The 17,500-nt window shown below is 57.9% G+C and overlaps 48 non-coding genes and 1 pseudogene across 48 annotated transcripts; all 49 read left to right on the top strand.

The window, feature by feature from the left end:
• The first annotated feature begins 153 nt into the window (after positions 1 to 153).
• LOC121892910 lies at positions 154 to 262 on the top strand (annotated as a pseudogene).
• Positions 263 to 516: 254 nt separating this feature from the next.
• LOC121893262 lies at positions 517 to 635 on the top strand. Its single transcript, XR_006095173.1, has one exon. It is a non-coding gene; the product is annotated as a 5S ribosomal RNA (ribosomal RNA).
• A 224-nt stretch (positions 636 to 859) lies between these two features.
• On the top strand, positions 860 to 978 carry LOC121893260. Its single transcript, XR_006095171.1, has one exon. It is a non-coding gene; the product is annotated as a 5S ribosomal RNA (ribosomal RNA).
• Positions 979 to 1,232: 254 nt separating this feature from the next.
• On the top strand, positions 1,233 to 1,351 carry LOC121892792. Its single transcript, XR_006094757.1, has one exon. It is a non-coding gene; the product is annotated as a 5S ribosomal RNA (ribosomal RNA).
• A 256-nt stretch (positions 1,352 to 1,607) lies between these two features.
• LOC121892798 lies at positions 1,608 to 1,726 on the top strand. The gene has a single exon (XR_006094763.1). It is a non-coding gene; the product is annotated as a 5S ribosomal RNA (ribosomal RNA).
• Positions 1,727 to 1,982: 256 nt separating this feature from the next.
• On the top strand, positions 1,983 to 2,101 carry LOC121892864. The gene has a single exon (XR_006094827.1). It is a non-coding gene; the product is annotated as a 5S ribosomal RNA (ribosomal RNA).
• Positions 2,102 to 2,322: 221 nt separating this feature from the next.
• Positions 2,323 to 2,441, top strand: LOC121892619. Its single transcript, XR_006094593.1, has one exon. It is a non-coding gene; the product is annotated as a 5S ribosomal RNA (ribosomal RNA).
• Positions 2,442 to 2,665: 224 nt separating this feature from the next.
• Positions 2,666 to 2,784, top strand: LOC121893258. Its single transcript, XR_006095170.1, has one exon. It is a non-coding gene; the product is annotated as a 5S ribosomal RNA (ribosomal RNA).
• A 253-nt stretch (positions 2,785 to 3,037) lies between these two features.
• LOC121893357 lies at positions 3,038 to 3,156 on the top strand. Its single transcript, XR_006095265.1, has one exon. It is a non-coding gene; the product is annotated as a 5S ribosomal RNA (ribosomal RNA).
• A 224-nt stretch (positions 3,157 to 3,380) lies between these two features.
• On the top strand, positions 3,381 to 3,499 carry LOC121892863. Its single transcript, XR_006094826.1, has one exon. It is a non-coding gene; the product is annotated as a 5S ribosomal RNA (ribosomal RNA).
• A 221-nt stretch (positions 3,500 to 3,720) lies between these two features.
• On the top strand, positions 3,721 to 3,839 carry LOC121892617. The gene has a single exon (XR_006094591.1). It is a non-coding gene; the product is annotated as a 5S ribosomal RNA (ribosomal RNA).
• A 224-nt stretch (positions 3,840 to 4,063) lies between these two features.
• Positions 4,064 to 4,182, top strand: LOC121893257. The gene has a single exon (XR_006095169.1). It is a non-coding gene; the product is annotated as a 5S ribosomal RNA (ribosomal RNA).
• Positions 4,183 to 4,435: 253 nt separating this feature from the next.
• Positions 4,436 to 4,554, top strand: LOC121893356. Its single transcript, XR_006095264.1, has one exon. It is a non-coding gene; the product is annotated as a 5S ribosomal RNA (ribosomal RNA).
• Positions 4,555 to 4,808: 254 nt separating this feature from the next.
• LOC121893390 lies at positions 4,809 to 4,927 on the top strand. Its single transcript, XR_006095296.1, has one exon. It is a non-coding gene; the product is annotated as a 5S ribosomal RNA (ribosomal RNA).
• A 256-nt stretch (positions 4,928 to 5,183) lies between these two features.
• On the top strand, positions 5,184 to 5,302 carry LOC121893021. Its single transcript, XR_006094936.1, has one exon. It is a non-coding gene; the product is annotated as a 5S ribosomal RNA (ribosomal RNA).
• A 254-nt stretch (positions 5,303 to 5,556) lies between these two features.
• LOC121893256 lies at positions 5,557 to 5,675 on the top strand. Its single transcript, XR_006095168.1, has one exon. It is a non-coding gene; the product is annotated as a 5S ribosomal RNA (ribosomal RNA).
• Positions 5,676 to 5,931: 256 nt separating this feature from the next.
• LOC121893378 lies at positions 5,932 to 6,050 on the top strand. The gene has a single exon (XR_006095285.1). It is a non-coding gene; the product is annotated as a 5S ribosomal RNA (ribosomal RNA).
• A 222-nt stretch (positions 6,051 to 6,272) lies between these two features.
• LOC121893255 lies at positions 6,273 to 6,391 on the top strand. The gene has a single exon (XR_006095167.1). It is a non-coding gene; the product is annotated as a 5S ribosomal RNA (ribosomal RNA).
• A 224-nt stretch (positions 6,392 to 6,615) lies between these two features.
• On the top strand, positions 6,616 to 6,734 carry LOC121893254. Its single transcript, XR_006095166.1, has one exon. It is a non-coding gene; the product is annotated as a 5S ribosomal RNA (ribosomal RNA).
• Positions 6,735 to 6,988: 254 nt separating this feature from the next.
• Positions 6,989 to 7,107, top strand: LOC121892493. Its single transcript, XR_006094468.1, has one exon. It is a non-coding gene; the product is annotated as a 5S ribosomal RNA (ribosomal RNA).
• Positions 7,108 to 7,331: 224 nt separating this feature from the next.
• Positions 7,332 to 7,450, top strand: LOC121893404. The gene has a single exon (XR_006095309.1). It is a non-coding gene; the product is annotated as a 5S ribosomal RNA (ribosomal RNA).
• A 222-nt stretch (positions 7,451 to 7,672) lies between these two features.
• Positions 7,673 to 7,791, top strand: LOC121893253. The gene has a single exon (XR_006095164.1). It is a non-coding gene; the product is annotated as a 5S ribosomal RNA (ribosomal RNA).
• Positions 7,792 to 8,015: 224 nt separating this feature from the next.
• LOC121893252 lies at positions 8,016 to 8,134 on the top strand. The gene has a single exon (XR_006095163.1). It is a non-coding gene; the product is annotated as a 5S ribosomal RNA (ribosomal RNA).
• Positions 8,135 to 8,388: 254 nt separating this feature from the next.
• Positions 8,389 to 8,507, top strand: LOC121892492. Its single transcript, XR_006094467.1, has one exon. It is a non-coding gene; the product is annotated as a 5S ribosomal RNA (ribosomal RNA).
• A 224-nt stretch (positions 8,508 to 8,731) lies between these two features.
• On the top strand, positions 8,732 to 8,850 carry LOC121893403. Its single transcript, XR_006095308.1, has one exon. It is a non-coding gene; the product is annotated as a 5S ribosomal RNA (ribosomal RNA).
• Positions 8,851 to 9,072: 222 nt separating this feature from the next.
• LOC121893251 lies at positions 9,073 to 9,191 on the top strand. The gene has a single exon (XR_006095162.1). It is a non-coding gene; the product is annotated as a 5S ribosomal RNA (ribosomal RNA).
• Positions 9,192 to 9,415: 224 nt separating this feature from the next.
• Positions 9,416 to 9,534, top strand: LOC121893250. Its single transcript, XR_006095161.1, has one exon. It is a non-coding gene; the product is annotated as a 5S ribosomal RNA (ribosomal RNA).
• A 254-nt stretch (positions 9,535 to 9,788) lies between these two features.
• On the top strand, positions 9,789 to 9,907 carry LOC121892491. The gene has a single exon (XR_006094466.1). It is a non-coding gene; the product is annotated as a 5S ribosomal RNA (ribosomal RNA).
• A 224-nt stretch (positions 9,908 to 10,131) lies between these two features.
• Positions 10,132 to 10,250, top strand: LOC121893400. Its single transcript, XR_006095306.1, has one exon. It is a non-coding gene; the product is annotated as a 5S ribosomal RNA (ribosomal RNA).
• A 222-nt stretch (positions 10,251 to 10,472) lies between these two features.
• Positions 10,473 to 10,591, top strand: LOC121893247. The gene has a single exon (XR_006095159.1). It is a non-coding gene; the product is annotated as a 5S ribosomal RNA (ribosomal RNA).
• A 224-nt stretch (positions 10,592 to 10,815) lies between these two features.
• On the top strand, positions 10,816 to 10,934 carry LOC121893246. The gene has a single exon (XR_006095158.1). It is a non-coding gene; the product is annotated as a 5S ribosomal RNA (ribosomal RNA).
• Positions 10,935 to 11,188: 254 nt separating this feature from the next.
• Positions 11,189 to 11,307, top strand: LOC121892490. The gene has a single exon (XR_006094465.1). It is a non-coding gene; the product is annotated as a 5S ribosomal RNA (ribosomal RNA).
• A 224-nt stretch (positions 11,308 to 11,531) lies between these two features.
• LOC121892861 lies at positions 11,532 to 11,650 on the top strand. The gene has a single exon (XR_006094824.1). It is a non-coding gene; the product is annotated as a 5S ribosomal RNA (ribosomal RNA).
• Positions 11,651 to 11,871: 221 nt separating this feature from the next.
• Positions 11,872 to 11,990, top strand: LOC121892616. Its single transcript, XR_006094589.1, has one exon. It is a non-coding gene; the product is annotated as a 5S ribosomal RNA (ribosomal RNA).
• A 224-nt stretch (positions 11,991 to 12,214) lies between these two features.
• Positions 12,215 to 12,333, top strand: LOC121893245. Its single transcript, XR_006095157.1, has one exon. It is a non-coding gene; the product is annotated as a 5S ribosomal RNA (ribosomal RNA).
• Positions 12,334 to 12,586: 253 nt separating this feature from the next.
• Positions 12,587 to 12,705, top strand: LOC121893354. The gene has a single exon (XR_006095262.1). It is a non-coding gene; the product is annotated as a 5S ribosomal RNA (ribosomal RNA).
• A 224-nt stretch (positions 12,706 to 12,929) lies between these two features.
• Positions 12,930 to 13,048, top strand: LOC121892860. The gene has a single exon (XR_006094823.1). It is a non-coding gene; the product is annotated as a 5S ribosomal RNA (ribosomal RNA).
• Positions 13,049 to 13,269: 221 nt separating this feature from the next.
• LOC121893244 lies at positions 13,270 to 13,388 on the top strand. Its single transcript, XR_006095156.1, has one exon. It is a non-coding gene; the product is annotated as a 5S ribosomal RNA (ribosomal RNA).
• Positions 13,389 to 13,641: 253 nt separating this feature from the next.
• LOC121893353 lies at positions 13,642 to 13,760 on the top strand. The gene has a single exon (XR_006095261.1). It is a non-coding gene; the product is annotated as a 5S ribosomal RNA (ribosomal RNA).
• Positions 13,761 to 13,982: 222 nt separating this feature from the next.
• Positions 13,983 to 14,101, top strand: LOC121893243. Its single transcript, XR_006095155.1, has one exon. It is a non-coding gene; the product is annotated as a 5S ribosomal RNA (ribosomal RNA).
• Positions 14,102 to 14,357: 256 nt separating this feature from the next.
• LOC121893242 lies at positions 14,358 to 14,476 on the top strand. The gene has a single exon (XR_006095153.1). It is a non-coding gene; the product is annotated as a 5S ribosomal RNA (ribosomal RNA).
• Positions 14,477 to 14,700: 224 nt separating this feature from the next.
• Positions 14,701 to 14,819, top strand: LOC121893241. The gene has a single exon (XR_006095152.1). It is a non-coding gene; the product is annotated as a 5S ribosomal RNA (ribosomal RNA).
• Positions 14,820 to 15,075: 256 nt separating this feature from the next.
• LOC121892701 lies at positions 15,076 to 15,194 on the top strand. Its single transcript, XR_006094670.1, has one exon. It is a non-coding gene; the product is annotated as a 5S ribosomal RNA (ribosomal RNA).
• Positions 15,195 to 15,450: 256 nt separating this feature from the next.
• Positions 15,451 to 15,569, top strand: LOC121893240. Its single transcript, XR_006095151.1, has one exon. It is a non-coding gene; the product is annotated as a 5S ribosomal RNA (ribosomal RNA).
• Positions 15,570 to 15,823: 254 nt separating this feature from the next.
• LOC121892495 lies at positions 15,824 to 15,942 on the top strand. Its single transcript, XR_006094470.1, has one exon. It is a non-coding gene; the product is annotated as a 5S ribosomal RNA (ribosomal RNA).
• A 256-nt stretch (positions 15,943 to 16,198) lies between these two features.
• On the top strand, positions 16,199 to 16,317 carry LOC121893325. The gene has a single exon (XR_006095233.1). It is a non-coding gene; the product is annotated as a 5S ribosomal RNA (ribosomal RNA).
• A 254-nt stretch (positions 16,318 to 16,571) lies between these two features.
• Positions 16,572 to 16,690, top strand: LOC121893239. The gene has a single exon (XR_006095150.1). It is a non-coding gene; the product is annotated as a 5S ribosomal RNA (ribosomal RNA).
• Positions 16,691 to 16,946: 256 nt separating this feature from the next.
• On the top strand, positions 16,947 to 17,065 carry LOC121892645. The gene has a single exon (XR_006094616.1). It is a non-coding gene; the product is annotated as a 5S ribosomal RNA (ribosomal RNA).
• A 256-nt stretch (positions 17,066 to 17,321) lies between these two features.
• Positions 17,322 to 17,440, top strand: LOC121893337. Its single transcript, XR_006095245.1, has one exon. It is a non-coding gene; the product is annotated as a 5S ribosomal RNA (ribosomal RNA).
• The last annotated feature ends 60 nt before the right edge of the window (positions 17,441 to 17,500 follow it).

The following is a 17,500-nucleotide window of genomic DNA, read 5'->3' as shown; positions in this document are numbered from 1 at the left end:
GTCTGTGCAGAACTGTGCGCGGGAGTCCCACTCTCTGGTATTTCTCCGACGGAGGAATGGATCGGAACGCTCTCCCCGCAGCTGCCGCCTGGGCGTTGAAGGCGCGTCTGACGAGCGACATCCCTAAAAGGCCCATGCGTGGTACCTTGGACAGCTTACGGCCATACCACCCTGAACACGCCTGATCTCGGAAGCTAAGCAGGGTCGGGCCTGGTTAGTACTTGGATGGGAGACCGCCTGGGAATACCAGGTGCTGTAAGCTTTTTCACCTTTCTCCACAAGCGCCCGCCCGCCGTGTTTAACGTAGGGATCCTCTCTCTTGTTTTCCTCCGTGTCTGTGCAGAACTGTGCGCGGGAGTCCCACTATGGTATTTCTCCGACGGAGGAATGGATCGGAACGCTCTCCCCGCAGCTGCCGCCTGGGCGTTGAAGGCGCGTCTGACGAGCGACATCCCTAAAAGGCCCATGCGTGGTACCTTGGACAGCTTAAAAGGCCCATGCGTGGTACCTTGGACAGCTTACGGCCATACCACCCTGAACACGCCCGATCTCGTCTGATCTCGGAAGCTAAGCAGGGTCGGGCCTGGTTAGTACTTGGATGGGAGACCGCCTGGGAATACCAGGTGCTGTAAGCTTTTTCACTTTTCTCCACAAGCGCCCGCCCGCCGTGTTTAACGTAGGGATCCTCTCTCTTGTTTTCCTCCGTGTCTGTGCAGAACTGTGCGCGGGAGTCCCACTCTCTGGTATTTCTCCGACGGAGGAATGGATCGGAACGCTCTCCCCGCAGCTGCCGCCTGGGCGTTGAAGGCGCGTCTGACGAGCGACATCCCTAAAAGGCCCATGCGTGGTACCTTGGACAGCTTACGGCCATACCACCCTGAACACGCCCGATCTCGTCTGATCTCGGAAGCTAAGCAGGGTCGGGCCTGGTTAGTACTTGGATGGGAGACCGCCTGGGAATACCAGGTGCTGTAAGCTTTTTCACCTTTCTCCACAAGCGCCCGCCCGCCGTGTTTAACGTAGGGATCCTCTCTCTTGTTTTCCTCCGTGTCTGTGCAGAACTGTGCGCGGGAGTCCCACTATGGTATTTCTCCGACGGAGGAATGGATCGGAACGCTCTCCCCGCAGCTGCCGCCTGGGCGTTGAAGGCGCGTCTGACGAGCGACATCCCTAAAAGGCCCATGCGTGGTACCTTGGACAGCTTAAAAGGCCCATGCGTGGTACCTTGGACAGCTTACGGGCATACCACCCTGAACACGCCAGATCTCGTCTGATCTCGGAAGCTAAGCAGGGTAGGGCCTGGTTAGTACTTGGATGGGAGACCGCCTGGGAATACCAGGTGCTGTAAGCTTTTTCACTTTTCTCCACAAGCGCCCGCCCGCCGTGTTTAACGTAGGGATCCTCTCTCTTGTTTTCCTCCGTGTCTGTGCAGAACTGTGCGCGGGAGTCCCACTCTCTGGTATTTCTCCGACGGAGGAATGGATCGGAACGCTCTCCCCGCAGCTGCCGCCTGGGCGTTGAAGGCGCGTCTGACGAGCGACATCCCTAAAAGGCCCATGCGTGGTACCTTGGACAGCTTAAAAGGCCCATGCGTGGTACCTTGGACAGCTTACGGCCATCCCACCCTGAACACGCCCGATCTCGTCTGATCTCGGAAGCTAAGCAGGGTCGGGCCTGGTTAGTACTTGGATGGGAGACCGCCTGGGAATACCATGTGCTGTAAGCTTTTTCACTTTTCTCCACAAGCGCCCGCCCGCCGTGTTTAACGTAGGGATCCTCTCTCTTGTTTTCCTCCGTGTCTGTGCAGAACTGTGCGTGGGAGTCCCACTCTCTGGTATTTCTCCGACAGAGGAATGGATCGGAACGCTCTCCCCGCAGCTGCCGCCTGGGCCTTGAAGGCGCGTCTGACGAGCGACATCCCTAAAAGGCCCATGCGTGGTACCTTGGACAGCTTAAAAGGCCCATGCGTGGTACCTTGGACAGCTTATGGCCATACCACCCTGAACACGACTGATCTCGTCTGATCTCGGAAGCTAAGCAGGGTCGGTCCTGGTTAGTACTTGGATGGGAGACCGCCTGGGAATACCAGGTGCTGTAAGCTTTTTCACTTTTCTCCACAAGCGCCCGCCCGCCGTGTTTAACGTAGGGATCCTCTCTCTTGTTTTCCTCCGTGTCTGTGCAGAACTGTGCGCGGGAGTCCCACTCTCTGGTATTTCTCCGACGGAGGAATGGATCGGAACGCTCTCCCCGCAGCTGCCTGGGCGTTGAAGGCGCGTCTGACGAGCGACATCCCTAAAAGGCCCATGCGTGGTACCTTGGACAGCTTACGGCCATACCACCCTGAACACGCCCGATCTCGTCTGATCTCGGAAGCTAAGCAGGGTCAGGCCTGGTTAGTACTTGGATGGGAGACCGCCTGGGAATACCAGGTGCTGTAAGCTTTTTCACTTTTCTCCACAAGCGCCCGCCCGCCGTGTTTAACGTAGGGATCCTCTCTCTTGTTTTCCTCCGTGTCTGTGCAGAACTGTGCGCGGGAGTCCCACTCTCTGGTATTTCTCCGACGGAGGAATGGATCGGAACGCTCTCCCCGCAGCTGCCGCCTGGGCGTTGAAGGCGCGTCTGACGAGCGACATCCCTAAAAGGCCCATGCGTGGTACCTTGGACAGCTTACGGCCATACCACCCTGAACACGCCCGATCTCGTCTGATCTCGGAAGCTAAGCAGGGTCGGGCCTGGTTAGTACTTGGATGGGAGACCGCCTGGGAATACCAGGTGCTGTAAGCTTTTTCACTTTTCTCCACAAGCGCCCGCCCGCCGTGTTTAACGTAGGGATCCTCTCTCTTGTTTTCCTCCGTGTCTGTGCAGAACTGTGCGCGGGAGTCCCACTCTCTGGTATTTCTCCGACGGAGGAATGGATCGGAACGCTCTCCCCGCAGCTGCCTGGGCGTTGAAGGCGCGTCTGACGAGCGACATCCCTAAAAGGCCCATGCGTGGTACCTTGGACAGCTTAAAAGGCCCATGCGTGGTACCTTGGACAGCTTGCGGCCATACCACCCTGAACACGCCCGATCTCGTCTGATCTCGGAAGCTAAGCAGGGTCGGGCCTGGTTAGTACTTGGATGGGAGACCGCCTGGGAATACCAGGTGCTGTAAGCTTTTTCACTTTTCTCCACAAGCGCCCGCCCGCCGTGTTTAACGTAGGGATCCTCTCTCTTGTTTTCCTCCGTGTCTGTGCAGAACTGTGCGCGGGAGTCCCACTCTCTGGTATTTCTCCGACGGAGGAATGGATCGGAACGCTCTCCCCGCAGCTGCCGCCTGGGCGTTGAAGGCGCGTCTGACGAGCGACATCCCTAAAAGGCCCATGCGTGGTACCTTGGACAGCTTATGGCCATACCACCCTGAACACGACTGATCTCGTCTGATCTCGGAAGCTAAGCAGGGTCGGTCCTGGTTAGTACTTGGATGGGAGACCGCCTGGGAATACCAGGTGCTGTAAGCTTTTTCACTTTTCTCCACAAGCGCCCGCCCGCCGTGTTTAACGTAGGGATCCTCTCTCTTGTTTTCCTCCGTGTCTGTGCAGAACTGTGCGCGGGAGTCCCACTCTCTGGTATTTCTCCGACGGAGGAATGGATCGGAACGCTCTCCCCGCAGCTGCCTGGGCGTTGAAGGCGCGTCTGACGAGCGACATCCCTAAAAGGCCCATGCGTGGTACCTTGGACAGCTTACGGCCATACCACCCTGAACACGCCCGATCTCGTCTGATCTCGGAAGCTAAGCAGGGTCAGGCCTGGTTAGTACTTGGATGGGAGACCGCCTGGGAATACCAGGTGCTGTAAGCTTTTTCACTTTTCTCCACAAGCGCCCGCCCGCCGTGTTTAACGTAGGGATCCTCTCTCTTGTTTTCCTCCGTGTCTGTGCAGAACTGTGCGCGGGAGTCCCACTCTCTGGTATTTCTCCGACGGAGGAATGGATCGGAACGCTCTCCCCGCAGCTGCCGCCTGGGCGTTGAAGGCGCGTCTGACGAGCGACATCCCTAAAAGGCCCATGCGTGGTACCTTGGACAGCTTACGGCCATACCACCCTGAACACGCCCGATCTCGTCTGATCTCGGAAGCTAAGCAGGGTCGGGCCTGGTTAGTACTTGGATGGGAGACCGCCTGGGAATACCAGGTGCTGTAAGCTTTTTCACTTTTCTCCACAAGCGCCCGCCCGCCGTGTTTAACGTAGGGATCCTCTCTCTTGTTTTCCTCCGTGTCTGTGCAGAACTGTGCGCGGGAGTCCCACTCTCTGGTATTTCTCCGACGGAGGAATGGATCGGAACGCTCTCCCCGCAGCTGCCTGGGCGTTGAAGGCGCGTCTGACGAGCGACATCCCTAAAAGGCCCATGCGTGGTACCTTGGACAGCTTAAAAGGCCCATGCGTGGTACCTTGGACAGCTTGCGGCCATACCACCCTGAACACGCCCGATCTCGTCTGATCTCGGAAGCTAAGCAGGGTCGGGCCTGGTTAGTACTTGGATGGGAGACCGCCTGGGAATACCAGGTGCTGTAAGCTTTTTCACTTTTCTCCACAAGCGCCCGCCCGCCGTGTTTAACGTAGGGATCCTCTCTCTTGTTTTCCTCCGTGTCTGTGCAGAACTGTGCGCGGGAGTCCCACTCTGGTATTTCTCCGACGGAGGAATGGATCGGAACGCTCTCCCCGCAGCTGCCGCCTGGGCGTTGAAGGCGCGTCTGACGAGCGACATCCCTAAAAGGCCCATGCGTGGTACCTTGGACAGCTTAAAAGGCCCATGCGTGGTACCTTGGACAGCTTACGGCCATACCACCCTGAACACGCCCGATCTCGTCTGATCTCGGAAGCTAAGCAGGGTAGGGCCTGGTTAGTACTTGGATGGGAGACCGCCTGGGAATACCAGGTGCTGTAAGCTTTTTCACTTTTCTCCACAAGCGCCCGCCCGCCGTGTTTAACGTAGGGATCCTCTCTCTTGTTTTCCTCCGTGTCTGTGCAGAACTGTGCGCGGGAGTCCCACTCTCTGGTATTTCTCCGACGGAGGAATGGATCGGAACGCTCTCCCCGCAGCTGCCGCCTGGGCGTTGAAGGCGCGTCTGACGAGCGACATCCCTAAAAGGCCCATGCGTGGTACCTTGGACAGCTTAAAAGGCCCATGCGTGGTACCTTGGACAGCTTACGGCCATACCACCCTGAACACGCCCGATCTCATCTGATCTCGGAAGCTAAGCAGGGTCGGGCCTGGTTAGTACTTGGATGGGAGACCGCCTGGGAATACCAGGTGCTGTAAGCTTTTTCACTTTTCTCCACAAGCGCCCGCCCGCCGTGTTTAACGTAGGGATCCTCTCTCTTGTTTTCCTCCGTGTCTGTGCAGAACTGTGCGCGGGAGTCCCACTCTGGTATTTCTCCGACGGAGGAATGGATCGGAACGCTCTCCCCGCAGCTGCCGCCTGGGCGTTGAAGGCGCGTCTGACGAGCGACATCCCTAAAAGGCCCATGCGTGGTACCTTGGACAGCTTAAAAGGCCCATGCGTGGTACCTTGGACAGCTTACGGCCATACCACCCTGAACACGCCCGATCTCGTCTGATCTCGGAAGCTAAGCAGGGTCGGGCCTGGTTAGTACTTGGATGGGAGACCGCCTGGGAATACCAGGTGCTGTAAGCTTTTTCACTTTTCTCCACAAGCGCCCGCCCGCCGTGTTTAACGTAGGGATCCTCTCTCTTGTTTTCCTCCGTGTCTGTGCAGAACTGTGCGCGGGAGTCCCACTCTCTGGTATTTCTCCGACGGAGGAATGGATCGGAACGCTCTCCCCGCAGCTGCCGCCTGGGCGTTGAAGGCGCGTCTGACGAGCGACATCCCTAAAAGGCCCATGCGTGGTACCTTGGACAGCTTAAAAGGCCCATGCGTGGTACCTTGGACAGCTTACGGCCATACCACCCTGAACACGCCCGATCTCGTCTGATCTCGGAAGCTAAGCAGGGTAGGGCCTGGTTAGTACTTGGATGGGAGACCGCCTGGGAATACCAGGTGCTGTAAGCTTTTTCACTTTTCTCCACAAGCGCCCGCCCGCCGTGTTTAACGTAGGGATCCTCTCTCTTGTTTTCCTCCGTGTCTGTGCAGAACTGTGCGCGGGAGTCCCACTCTGGTATTTCTCCGACGGAGGAATGGATCGGAACGCTCTCCCCGCAGCTGCCGCCTGGGCGTTGAAGGCGCGTCTGACGAGCGACATCCCTAAAAGGCCCATGCGTGGTACCTTGGACAGCTTACGGCCATACCACCCTGAACACGCCCGATCTCGTCTGATCTCGGAAGCTAAGCAGGGTCGGGCCTGGTTAGTACTTGGATGGGAGACCGCCTGGGAATACCAGGTGCTGTAAGCTTTTTCACTTTTCTCCACAAGCGCCCGCCCGCCGTGTTTAACGTAGGGATCCTCTCTCTTGTTTTCCTCCGTGTCTGTGCAGAACTGTGCGCGGGAGTCCCACTCTCTGGTATTTCTCCGACGGAGGAATGGATCGGAACGCTCTCCCCGCAGCTGCCGCCTGGGCGTTGAAGGCGCGTCTGACGAGCGACATCCCTAAAAGGCCCATGCGTGGTACCTTGGACAGCTTACGGCCATACCACCCTGAACACGCCCGATCTCGTCTGATCTCGGAAGCTAAGCAGGGTCGGGCCTGGTTAGTACTTGGATGGGAGACCGCCTGGGAATACCAGGTGCTGTAAGCTTTTTCACTTTTCTCCACAAGCGCCCGCCCGCCGTGTTTAACGTAGGGATCCTCTCTCTTGTTTTCCTCCGTGTCTGTGCAGAACTGTGCGCGGGAGTCCCACTCTGGTATTTCTCCGACGGAGGAATGGATCGGAACGCTCTCCGCGCAGCTGCCGCCTGGGCGTTGAAGGCGCGTCTGAGGAGCGACATCCCTAAAAGGCCCATGCGTGGTACCTTGGACAGCTTAAAAGGCCCATGCGTGGTACCTTGGACAGCTTACGGCCATACCACCCTGAACACGCCCGATCTCGTCTGATCTTGGAAGCTAAGCAGGGTCGGGCCTGGTTAGTACTTGGATGGGAGACCGCCTGGGAATACCAGGTGCTGTAAGCTTTTTCACTTTTCTCCACAAGCGCCCGCCCGCCGTGTTTAACGTAGGGATCCTCTCTCTTGTTTTCCTCCGTGTCTGTGCAGAACTGTGCGCGGGAGTCCCACTCTCTGGTATTTCTCCGACGGAGGGATGGATCGGAACGCTCTCCCCGCAGCTGCCGCCTGGGCGTTGAAGGCGCGTCTGACGAGCGACATCCCTAAAAGGCCCATGCGTGGTACCTTGGACAGCTTACGGCCATACCACCCTGAACACGCCCGATCTCATCTGATCTCGGAAGCTAAGCAGGGTCGGTCCTGGTTAGTACTTGGATGGGAGACCGCCTGGGAATACCAGGTGCTGTAAGCTTTTTCACTTTTCTCCACAAGCGCCCGCCCGCCGTGTTTAACGTAGGGATCCTCTCTCTTGTTTTCCTCCGTGTCTGTGCAGAACTGTGCGCGGGAGTCCCACTCTGGTATTTCTCCGACGGAGGAATGGATCGGAACGCTCTCCCCGCAGCTGCCGCCTGGGCGTTGAAGGCGCGTCTGACGAGCGACATCCCTAAAAGGCCCATGCGTGGTACCTTGGACAGCTTACGGCCATACCACCCTGAACACGCCCGATCTCGTCTGATCTCGGAAGCTAAGCAGGGTCGGGCCTGGTTAGTACTTGGATGGGAGACCGCCTGGGAATACCAGGTGCTGTAAGCTTTTTCACTTTTCTCCACAAGCGCCCGCCCGCCGTGTTTAACGTAGGGATCCTCTCTCTTGTTTTCCTCCGTGTCTGTGCAGAACTGTGCGCGGGAGTCCCACTCTCTGGTATTTCTCCGACGGAGGAATGGATCGGAACGCTCTCCCCGCAGCTGCCGCCTGGGCGTTGAAGGCGCGTCTGACGAGCGACATCCCTAAAAGGCCCATGCGTGGTACCTTGGACAGCTTACGGCCATACCACCCTGAACACGCCCGATCTCGTCTGATCTCGGAAGCTAAGCAGGGTCGGGCCTGGTTAGTACTTGGATGGGAGACCGCCTGGGAATACCAGGTGCTGTAAGCTTTTTCACTTTTCTCCACAAGCGCCCGCCCGCCGTGTTTAACGTAGGGATCCTCTCTCTTGTTTTCCTCCGTGTCTGTGCAGAACTGTGCGCGGGAGTCCCACTCTGGTATTTCTCCGACGGAGGAATGGATCGGAACGCTCTCCGCGCAGCTGCCGCCTGGGCGTTGAAGGCGCGTCTGAGGAGCGACATCCCTAAAAGGCCCATGCGTGGTACCTTGGACAGCTTAAAAGGCCCATGCGTGGTACCTTGGACAGCTTACGGCCATACCACCCTGAACACGCCCGATCTCGTCTGATCTTGGAAGCTAAGCAGGGTCGGGCCTGGTTAGTACTTGGATGGGAGACCGCCTGGGAATACCAGGTGCTGTAAGCTTTTTCACTTTTCTCCACAAGCGCCCGCCCGCCGTGTTTAACGTAGGGATCCTCTCTCTTGTTTTCCTCCGTGTCTGTGCAGAACTGTGCGCGGGAGTCCCACTCTCTGGTATTTCTCCGACGGAGGAATGGATCGGAACGCTCTCCCCGCAGCTGCCGCCTGGGCGTTGAAGGCGCGTCTGACGAGCGACATCCCTAAAAGGCCCATGCGTGGTACCTTGGACAGCTTACGGCCATACCACCCTGAACACGCCCGATCTCATCTGATCTCGGAAGCTAAGCAGGGTCGGTCCTGGTTAGTACTTGGATGGGAGACCGCCTGGGAATACCAGGTGCTGTAAGCTTTTTCACTTTTCTCCACAAGCGCCCGCCCGCCGTGTTTAACGTAGGGATCCTCTCTCTTGTTTTCCTCCGTGTCTGTGCAGAACTGTGCGCGGGAGTCCCACTCTGGTATTTCTCCGACGGAGTAATGGATCGGAACGCTCTCCCCGCAGCTGCCGCCTGGGCGTTGAAGGCGCGTCTGACGAGCGACATCCCTAAAAGGCCCATGCGTGGTACCTTGGACAGCTTACGGCCATACCACCCTGAACACGCCCGATCTCGTCTGATCTCGGAAGCTAAGCAGGGTCGGGCCTGGTTAGTACTTGGATGGGAGACCGCCTGGGAATACCAGGTGCTGTAAGCTTTTTCACTTTTCTCCACAAGCGCCCGCCCGCCGTGTTTAACGTAGGGATCCTCTCTCTTGTTTTCCTCCGTGTCTGTGCAGAACTGTGCGCGGGAGTCCCACTCTCTGGTATTTCTCCGACGGAGGAATGGATCGGAACGCTCTCCCCGCAGCTGCCGCCTGGGCGTTGAAGGCGCGTCTGACGAGCGACATCCCTAAAAGGCCCATGCGTGGTACCTTGGACAGCTTACGGCCATACCACCCTGAACACGCCCGATCTCGTCTGATCTCGGAAGCTAAGCAGGGTCGGGCCTGGTTAGTACTTGGATGGGAGACCGCCTGGGAATACCAGGTGCTGTAAGCTTTTTCACTTTTCTCCACAAGCGCCCGCCCGCCGTGTTTAACGTAGGGATCCTCTCTCTTGTTTTCCTCCGTGTCTGTGCAGAACTGTGCGCGGGAGTCCCACTCTGGTATTTCTCCGACGGAGGAATGGATCGGAACGCTCTCCGCGCAGCTGCCGCCTGGGCGTTGAAGGCGCGTCTGAGGAGCGACATCCCTAAAAGGCCCATGCGTGGTACCTTGGACAGCTTAAAAGGCCCATGCGTGGTACCTTGGACAGCTTACGGCCATACCACCCTGAACACGCCCGATCTCGTCTGATCTTGGAAGCTAAGCAGGGTCGGGCCTGGTTAGTACTTGGATGGGAGACCGCCTGGGAATACCAGGTGCTGTAAGCTTTTTCACTTTTCTCCACAAGCGCCCGCCCGCCGTGTTTAACGTAGGGATCCTCTCTCTTGTTTTCCTCCGTGTCTGTGCAGAACTGTGCGCGGGAGTCCCACTCTCTGGTATTTCTCCGACGGAGGAATGGATCGGAACGCTCTCCCCGCAGCTGCCGCCTGGGCGTTGAAGGCGCGTCTGACGAGCGACATCCCTAAAAGGCCCATGCGAGGTACCTTGGACAGCTTACGGCCATACCACCCTGAACACGCCCGATCTCATCTGATCTCGGAAGCTAAGCAGGGTCGGTCCTGGTTAGTACTTGGATGGGAGACCGCCTGGGAATACCAGGTGCTGTAAGCTTTTTCACTTTTCTCCACAAGCGCCCGCCCGCCGTGTTTAACGTAGGGATCCTCTCTCTTGTTTTCCTCCGTGTCTGTGCAGAACTGTGCGCGGGAGTCCCACTCTGGTATTTCTCCGACGGAGTAATGGATCGGAACGCTCTCCCCGCAGCTGCCGCCTGGGCGTTGAAGGCGCGTCTGACGAGCGACATCCCTAAAAGGCCCATGCGTGGTACCTTGGACAGCTTACGGCCATACCACCCTGAACACGCCCGATCTCGTCTGATCTCGGAAGCTAAGCAGGGTCGGGCCTGGTTAGTACTTGGATGGGAGACCGCCTGGGAATACCAGGTGCTGTAAGCTTTTTCACTTTTCTCCACAAGCGCCCGCCCGCCGTGTTTAACGTAGGGATCCTCTCTCTTGTTTTCCTCCGTGTCTGTGCAGAACTGTGCGCGGGAGTCCCACTCTCTGGTATTTCTCCGACGGAGGAATGGATCGGAACGCTCTCCCCGCAGCTGCCGCCTGGGCGTTGAAGGCGCGTCTGACGAGCGACATCCCTAAAAGGCCCATGCGTGGTACCTTGGACAGCTTACGGCCATACCACCCTGAACACGCCCGATCTCGTCTGATCTCGGAAGCTAAGCAGGGTCGGGCCTGGTTAGTACTTGGATGGGAGACCGCCTGGGAATACCAGGTGCTGTAAGCTTTTTCACTTTTCTCCACAAGCGCCCGCCCGCCGTGTTTAACGTAGGGATCCTCTCTCTTGTTTTCCTCCGTGTCTGTGCAGAACTGTGCGCGGGAGTCCCACTCTGGTATTTCTCCGACGGAGGAATGGATCGGAACGCTCTCCGCGCAGCTGCCGCCTGGGCGTTGAAGGCGCGTCTGACGAGCGACATCCCTAAAAGGCCCATGCGTGGTACCTTGGACAGCTTAAAAGGCCCATGCGTGGTACCTTGGACAGCTTACGGCCATACCACCCTGAACACGCCCGATCTCGTCTGATCTTGGAAGCTAAGCAGGGTCGGGCCTGGTTAGTACTTGGATGGGAGACCGCCTGGGAATACCAGGTGCTGTAAGCTTTTTCACTTTTCTCCACAAGCGCCCGCCCGCCGTGTTTAACGTAGGGATCCTCTCTCTTGTTTTCCTCCGTGTCTGTGCAGAACTGTGCGCGGGAGTCCCACTCTCTGGTATTTCTCCGACGGAGGAATGGATCGGAACGCTCTCCCCGCAGCTGCCGCCTGGGCGTTGAAGGCGCGTCTGACGAGCGACATCCCTAAAAGGCCCATGCGTGGTACCTTGGACAGCTTATGGCCATACCACCCTGAACACGACTGATCTCGTCTGATCTCGGAAGCTAAGCAGGGTCGGTCCTGGTTAGTACTTGGATGGGAGACCGCCTGGGAATACCAGGTGCTGTAAGCTTTTTCACTTTTCTCCACAAGCGCCCGCCCGCCGTGTTTAACGTAGGGATCCTCTCTCTTGTTTTCCTCCGTGTCTGTGCAGAACTGTGCGCGGGAGTCCCACTCTCTGGTATTTCTCCGACGGAGGAATGGATCGGAACGCTCTCCCCGCAGCTGCCTGGGCGTTGAAGGCGCGTCTGACGAGCGACATCCCTAAAAGGCCCATGCGTGGTACCTTGGACAGCTTACGGCCATACCACCCTGAACACGCCCGATCTCGTCTGATCTCGGAAGCTAAGCAGGGTCAGGCCTGGTTAGTACTTGGATGGGAGACCGCCTGGGAATACCAGGTGCTGTAAGCTTTTTCACTTTTCTCCACAAGCGCCCGCCCGCCGTGTTTAACGTAGGGATCCTCTCTCTTGTTTTCCTCCGTGTCTGTGCAGAACTGTGCGCGGGAGTCCCACTCTCTGGTATTTCTCCGACGGAGGAATGGATCGGAACGCTCTCCCCGCAGCTGCCGCCTGGGCGTTGAAGGCGCGTCTGACGAGCGACATCCCTAAAAGGCCCATGCGTGGTACCTTGGACAGCTTACGGCCATACCACCCTGAACACGCCCGATCTCGTCTGATCTCGGAAGCTAAGCAGGGTCGGGCCTGGTTAGTACTTGGATGGGAGACCGCCTGGGAATACCAGGTGCTGTAAGCTTTTTCACTTTTCTCCACAAGCGCCCGCCCGCCGTGTTTAACGTAGGGATCCTCTCTCTTGTTTTCCTCCGTGTCTGTGCAGAACTGTGCGCGGGAGTCCCACTCTCTGGTATTTCTCCGACGGAGGAATGGATCGGAACGCTCTCCCCGCAGCTGCCTGGGCGTTGAAGGCGCGTCTGACGAGCGACATCCCTAAAAGGCCCATGCGTGGTACCTTGGACAGCTTAAAAGGCCCATGCGTGGTACCTTGGACAGCTTGCGGCCATACCACCCTGAACACGCCCGATCTCGTCTGATCTCGGAAGCTAAGCAGGGTCGGGCCTGGTTAGTACTTGGATGGGAGACCGCCTGGGAATACCAGGTGCTGTAAGCTTTTTCACTTTTCTCCACAAGCGCCCGCCCGCCGTGTTTAACGTAGGGATCCTCTCTCTTGTTTTCCTCCGTGTCTGTGCAGAACTGTGCGCGGGAGTCCCACTCTCTGGTATTTCTCCGACGGAGGAATGGATCGGAACGCTCTCCCCGCAGCTGCCGCCTGGGCGTTGAAGGCGCGTCTGACGAGCGACATCCCTAAAAGGCCCATGCGTGGTACCTTGGACAGCTTATGGCCATACCACCCTGAACACGACTGATCTCGTCTGATCTCGGAAGCTAAGCAGGGTCGGTCCTGGTTAGTACTTGGATGGGAGACCGCCTGGGAATACCAGGTGCTGTAAGCTTTTTCACTTTTCTCCACAAGCGCCCGCCCGCCGTGTTTAACGTAGGGATCCTCTCTCTTGTTTTCCTCCGTGTCTGTGCAGAACTGTGCGCGGGAGTCCCACTCTCTGGTATTTCTCCGACGGAGGAATGGATCGGAACGCTCTCCCCGCAGCTGCCTGGGCGTTGAAGGCGCGTCTGACGAGCGACATCCCTAAAAGGCCCATGCGTGGTACCTTGGACAGCTTACGGCCATACCACCCTGAACACGCCCGATCTCGTCTGATCTCGGAAGCTAAGCAGGGTCGGGCCTGGTTAGTACTTGGATGGGAGACCGCCTGGGAATACCAGGTGCTGTAAGCTTTTTCACTTTTCTCCACAAGCGCCCGCCCGCCGTGTTTAACGTAGGGATCCTCTCTCTTGTTTTCCTCCGTGTCTGTGCAGAACTGTGCGCGGGAGTCCCACTCTCTGGTATTTCTCCGACGGAGGAATGGATCGGAACGCTCTCCCCGCAGCTGCCTGGGCGTTGAAGGCGCGTCTGACGAGCGACATCCCTAAAAGGCCCATGCGTGGTACCTTGGACAGCTTAAAAGGCCCATGCGTGGTACCTTGGACAGCTTGCGGCCATACCACCCTGAACACGCCCGATCTCGTCTGATCTCGGAAGCTAAGCAGGGTCGGGCCTGGTTAGTACTTGGATGGGAGACCGCCTGGGAATACCAGGTGCTGTAAGCTTTTTCACTTTTCTCCACAAGCGCCCGCCCGCCGTGTTTAACGTAGGGATCCTCTCTCTTGTTTTCCTCCGTGTCTGTGCAGAACTGTGCGCGGGAGTCCCACTCTGGTATTTCTCCGACGGAGGAATGGATCGGAACGCTCTCCCCGCAGCTGCCGCCTGGGCGTTGAAGGCGCGTCTGACGAGCGACATCCCTAAAAGGCCCATGCGTGGTACCTTGGACAGCTTACGGCCATACCACCCTGAACACGCCCGATCTCGTCTGATCTCGGAAGCTAAGCAGGGTCGGGCCTGGTTAGTACTTGGATGGGAGACCGCCTGGGAATACCAGGTGCTGTAAGCTTTTTCACTTTTCTCCACAAGCGCCCGCCCGCCGTGTTTAACGTAGGGATCCTCTCTCTTGTTTTCCTCCGTGTCTGTGCAGAACTGTGCGCGGGAGTCCCACTCTCTGGTATTTCTCCGACGGAGGAATGGATCGGAACGCTCTCCCCGCAGCTGCCGCCTGGGCGTTGAAGGCGCGTCTGATGAGCGACATCCCTAAAAGGCCCATGCGTGGTACCTTGGACAGCTTAAAAGGCCCATGCGTGGTACCTTGGGCAGCTTACGGCCATACCACCCTGAACACGCCCGATCTCGTCTGATCTCGGAAGCTAAGCAGGGTCGGGCCTGGTTAGTACTTGGATGGGAGACCGCCTGGGAATACCAGGTGCTGTAAGCTTTTTCACTTTTCTCCACAAGCGCCCGCCCGCCGTGTTTAACGTAGGGATCCTCTCTCTTGTTTTCCTCCGTGTCTGTGCAGAACTGTGCGCGGGAGTCCCACTCTCTGGTATTTCTCCGACGGAGGAATGGATCGGAACGCTCTCCCCGCAGCTGCCGCCTGGGCGTTGAAGGCGCGTCTGACGAGCGACATCCCTAAAAGGCCCATGCGTGGTACCTTGGACAGCTTACGGCCATACCACCCTGAACACGCCCGATCTCGTCTGATCTCGGAAGCTAAGCAGGGTCGGGCCTGGTTAGTACTTGGATGGGAGACCGCCTGGGAATACCAGGTGCTGTAAGCTTTTTCACTTTTCTCCACAAGCGCCCGCCCGCCGTGTTTAACGTAGGGATCCTCTCTCTTGTTTTCCTCCGTGTCTGTGCAGAACTGTGCGCGGGAGTCCCACTCTCTGGTATTTCTCCGACGGAGGAATGGATCGGAACGCTCTCCCCGCAGCTGCCGCCTGGGCGTTGAAGGCGCGTCTGACGAGCGACATCCCTAAAAGGCCCATGCGTGGTACCTTGGACAGCTTAAAAGGCCCATGCGTGGTACCTTGGACAGCTTACGGCCATACCACCCTGAACACGCCCGATCTCGTCTGATCTCGGAAGCTAAGCAGGGTCGGGCCTGGTTAGTACTTGGATGGGAGACCGCCTGGGAATACCAGATGCTGTAAGCTTTTTCACTTTTCTCCACAAGCGCCCGCCCGCCGTGTTTAACGTAGGGATCCTCTCTCTTGTTTTCCTCCGTGTCTGTGCAGAACTGTGCGCGGGAGTCCCACTCTCTGGTATTTCTCCGACGGAGGAATGGATCGGAACGCTCTCCCCGCAGCTGCCGCCTGGGCGTTGAAGGCGCGTCTGACGAGCGACATCCCTAAAAGGCCCATGCGTGGTACCTTGGACAGCTTAAAAGGCCCATGCGTGGCACCTTGGGCAGCTTACGGCCATACCACCCTGAACACGCCCGATCTCGTCTGATCTCGGAAGCTAAGCAGGGTCGGGCCTGGTTAGTACTTGGATGGGAGACCGCCTGGGAATACCAGGTGCTGTAAGCTTTTTCACTTTTCTCCACAAGCGCCCGCCCGCCGTGTTTAACGTAGGGATCCTCTCTCTTGTTTTCCTCCGTGTCTGTGCAGAACTGTGCGCGGGAGTCCCACTCTGGTATTTCTCCGACGGAGGAATGGATCGGAACGCTCTCCGCGCAGCTGCCGCCTGGGCGTTGAAGGCGCGTCTGAGGAGCGACATCCCTAAAAGGCCCATGCGTGGTACCTTGGACAGCTTAAAAGGCCCATGCGTGGTACCTTGGACAGCTTACGGCCATACCACCCTGAACACACCCGATCTCGTCTGATCTCGGAAGCTAAGCAGGGTCGGGCCTGGTTAGTACTTGGATGGGAGACCGCCTGGGAATACCAGGTGCTGTAAGCTTTTTCACTTTTCTCCACAAGCGCCCGCCCGCCGTGTTTAACGTAGGGATCCTCTCTCTTGTTTTCCTCAGTGTCTGTGCAGAACTGTGCGCGGGAGTCCCACTCTCTGGTATTTCTCCGACGGAGGAATGGATCGGAACGCTCTCCCCACAGCTGCCGCCTGGGCGTTGAAGGCGCGTCTGACGAGCGACATCCCTAAAAGGCCCATGCGTGGTACCTTGGACAGCTTAAAAGGCCCATGCGTGGTACCTTGGACAGCTTACGGCCATACCACCCTGAACACGCCCGATCTCGTCTGATCTCGGAAGCTAAGCAGGGTGGGGCCTGGTTAGTACTTGGATGGGAGACCGCCTGGGAATACCAGGTGCTGTAAGCTTTTTCACTTTTCTCCACAAGCGCCCGCCCGCCGTGTTTAACGTAGGGATCCTCTCTCTTGTTTTCCTCCGTGTCTGTGCAGAACTGTGCGCGGGAGTCCCACTCTGGTATTTCTCCGACGGAGGAATGGATCGGAACGCTCTCCCCGCAGCTGCCGCCTGGGCGTTGAAGGCGCGTCTGACGAGCGACATCCCTAAAAGGCCCATGCGTGGTACCTTGGACAGCTTAAAAGGCCCATGCGTGGTACCTTGGACAGCTTACGGCCATACCACCCTGAACACGCCCGATCTCGTCTGATCTCGGAAGCTAAGCAGGGTCGGGCCTGGTTAGTACTTGGATGGGAGACCGCCTGGGAATACCAGGTGCTGTAAGCTTTTTCACTTTTCTCCACAAGCGCCCGCCCGCCGTGTTTAACGTAGGGATCCTCTCTCTTGTTTTCCTCCGTGTCTGTGCAGAACTGTGCGCGGGAGTCCCACTCTCTGGTATTTCTCCGACGGAGGAATGGATCGGAACGCTCTCCCCGCAGCTGCCGCCTGGGCGTTGAAGGCGCGTCTGACGAGCGACATCCCTAAAAGGCCCATGCGTGGTACCTTGGACAGCTTAAAAGGCCCATGCGTGGTACCTTGGACAGCTTGCGGCCATACCACCCTGAACACGCCCGATCTCGTCTGATCTCGGAAGCTAAGCAGGGTGGGGCCTGGTTAGTACTTGGATGGGAGACCGCCTGGGAATACCAGGTGCTGTAAGTTTTTTCACTTTTCTCCACAAGCGCCCGCCCGCCGTGTTTAACGTAGGGATCCTCTCTCTTGTTTTCCTCCGTGTCTGTGCAGAACTGTGCGCGGGAGTCCCACTCTCTGGTATTTCTCCGACGGAGGAATGGATCGGAACGCTCTCCCCGCAGCTGCCGCCTGGGCGTTGAAGGCGCGTCTGACGAGCGACATCCCTAAAAGGCCCATGCGTGGTACCTTGGACAGCTTAAAAGGCCCATGCGTGGCACCTTGGGCAGCTTATGGCCATACCACCCTGAACACGCCCGATCTCGTCTGATCTCGGAAGCTAAGCAGGGTCGGGCCTGGTTAGTACTTGGATGGGAGACCGCCTGGGAATACCAGGTGCTGTAAGCTTTTTCACTTTTCTCCACAAGCGCCCGCCCGCCGTGTTTAACGTAGGGATCCTCTCTCTTG

The sequence above is a fragment of the Thunnus maccoyii genome, chromosome 24 (assembly GCF_910596095.1).
Source record: "Thunnus maccoyii chromosome 24, fThuMac1.1, whole genome shotgun sequence".
Classification (NCBI taxonomy): Eukaryota; Metazoa; Chordata; class Actinopteri; order Scombriformes; family Scombridae; genus Thunnus; species Thunnus maccoyii.
The sequence above is the reverse complement of the archived record's forward strand: the minus strand, read 5'-3'. Positions and strand labels throughout refer to the sequence as shown.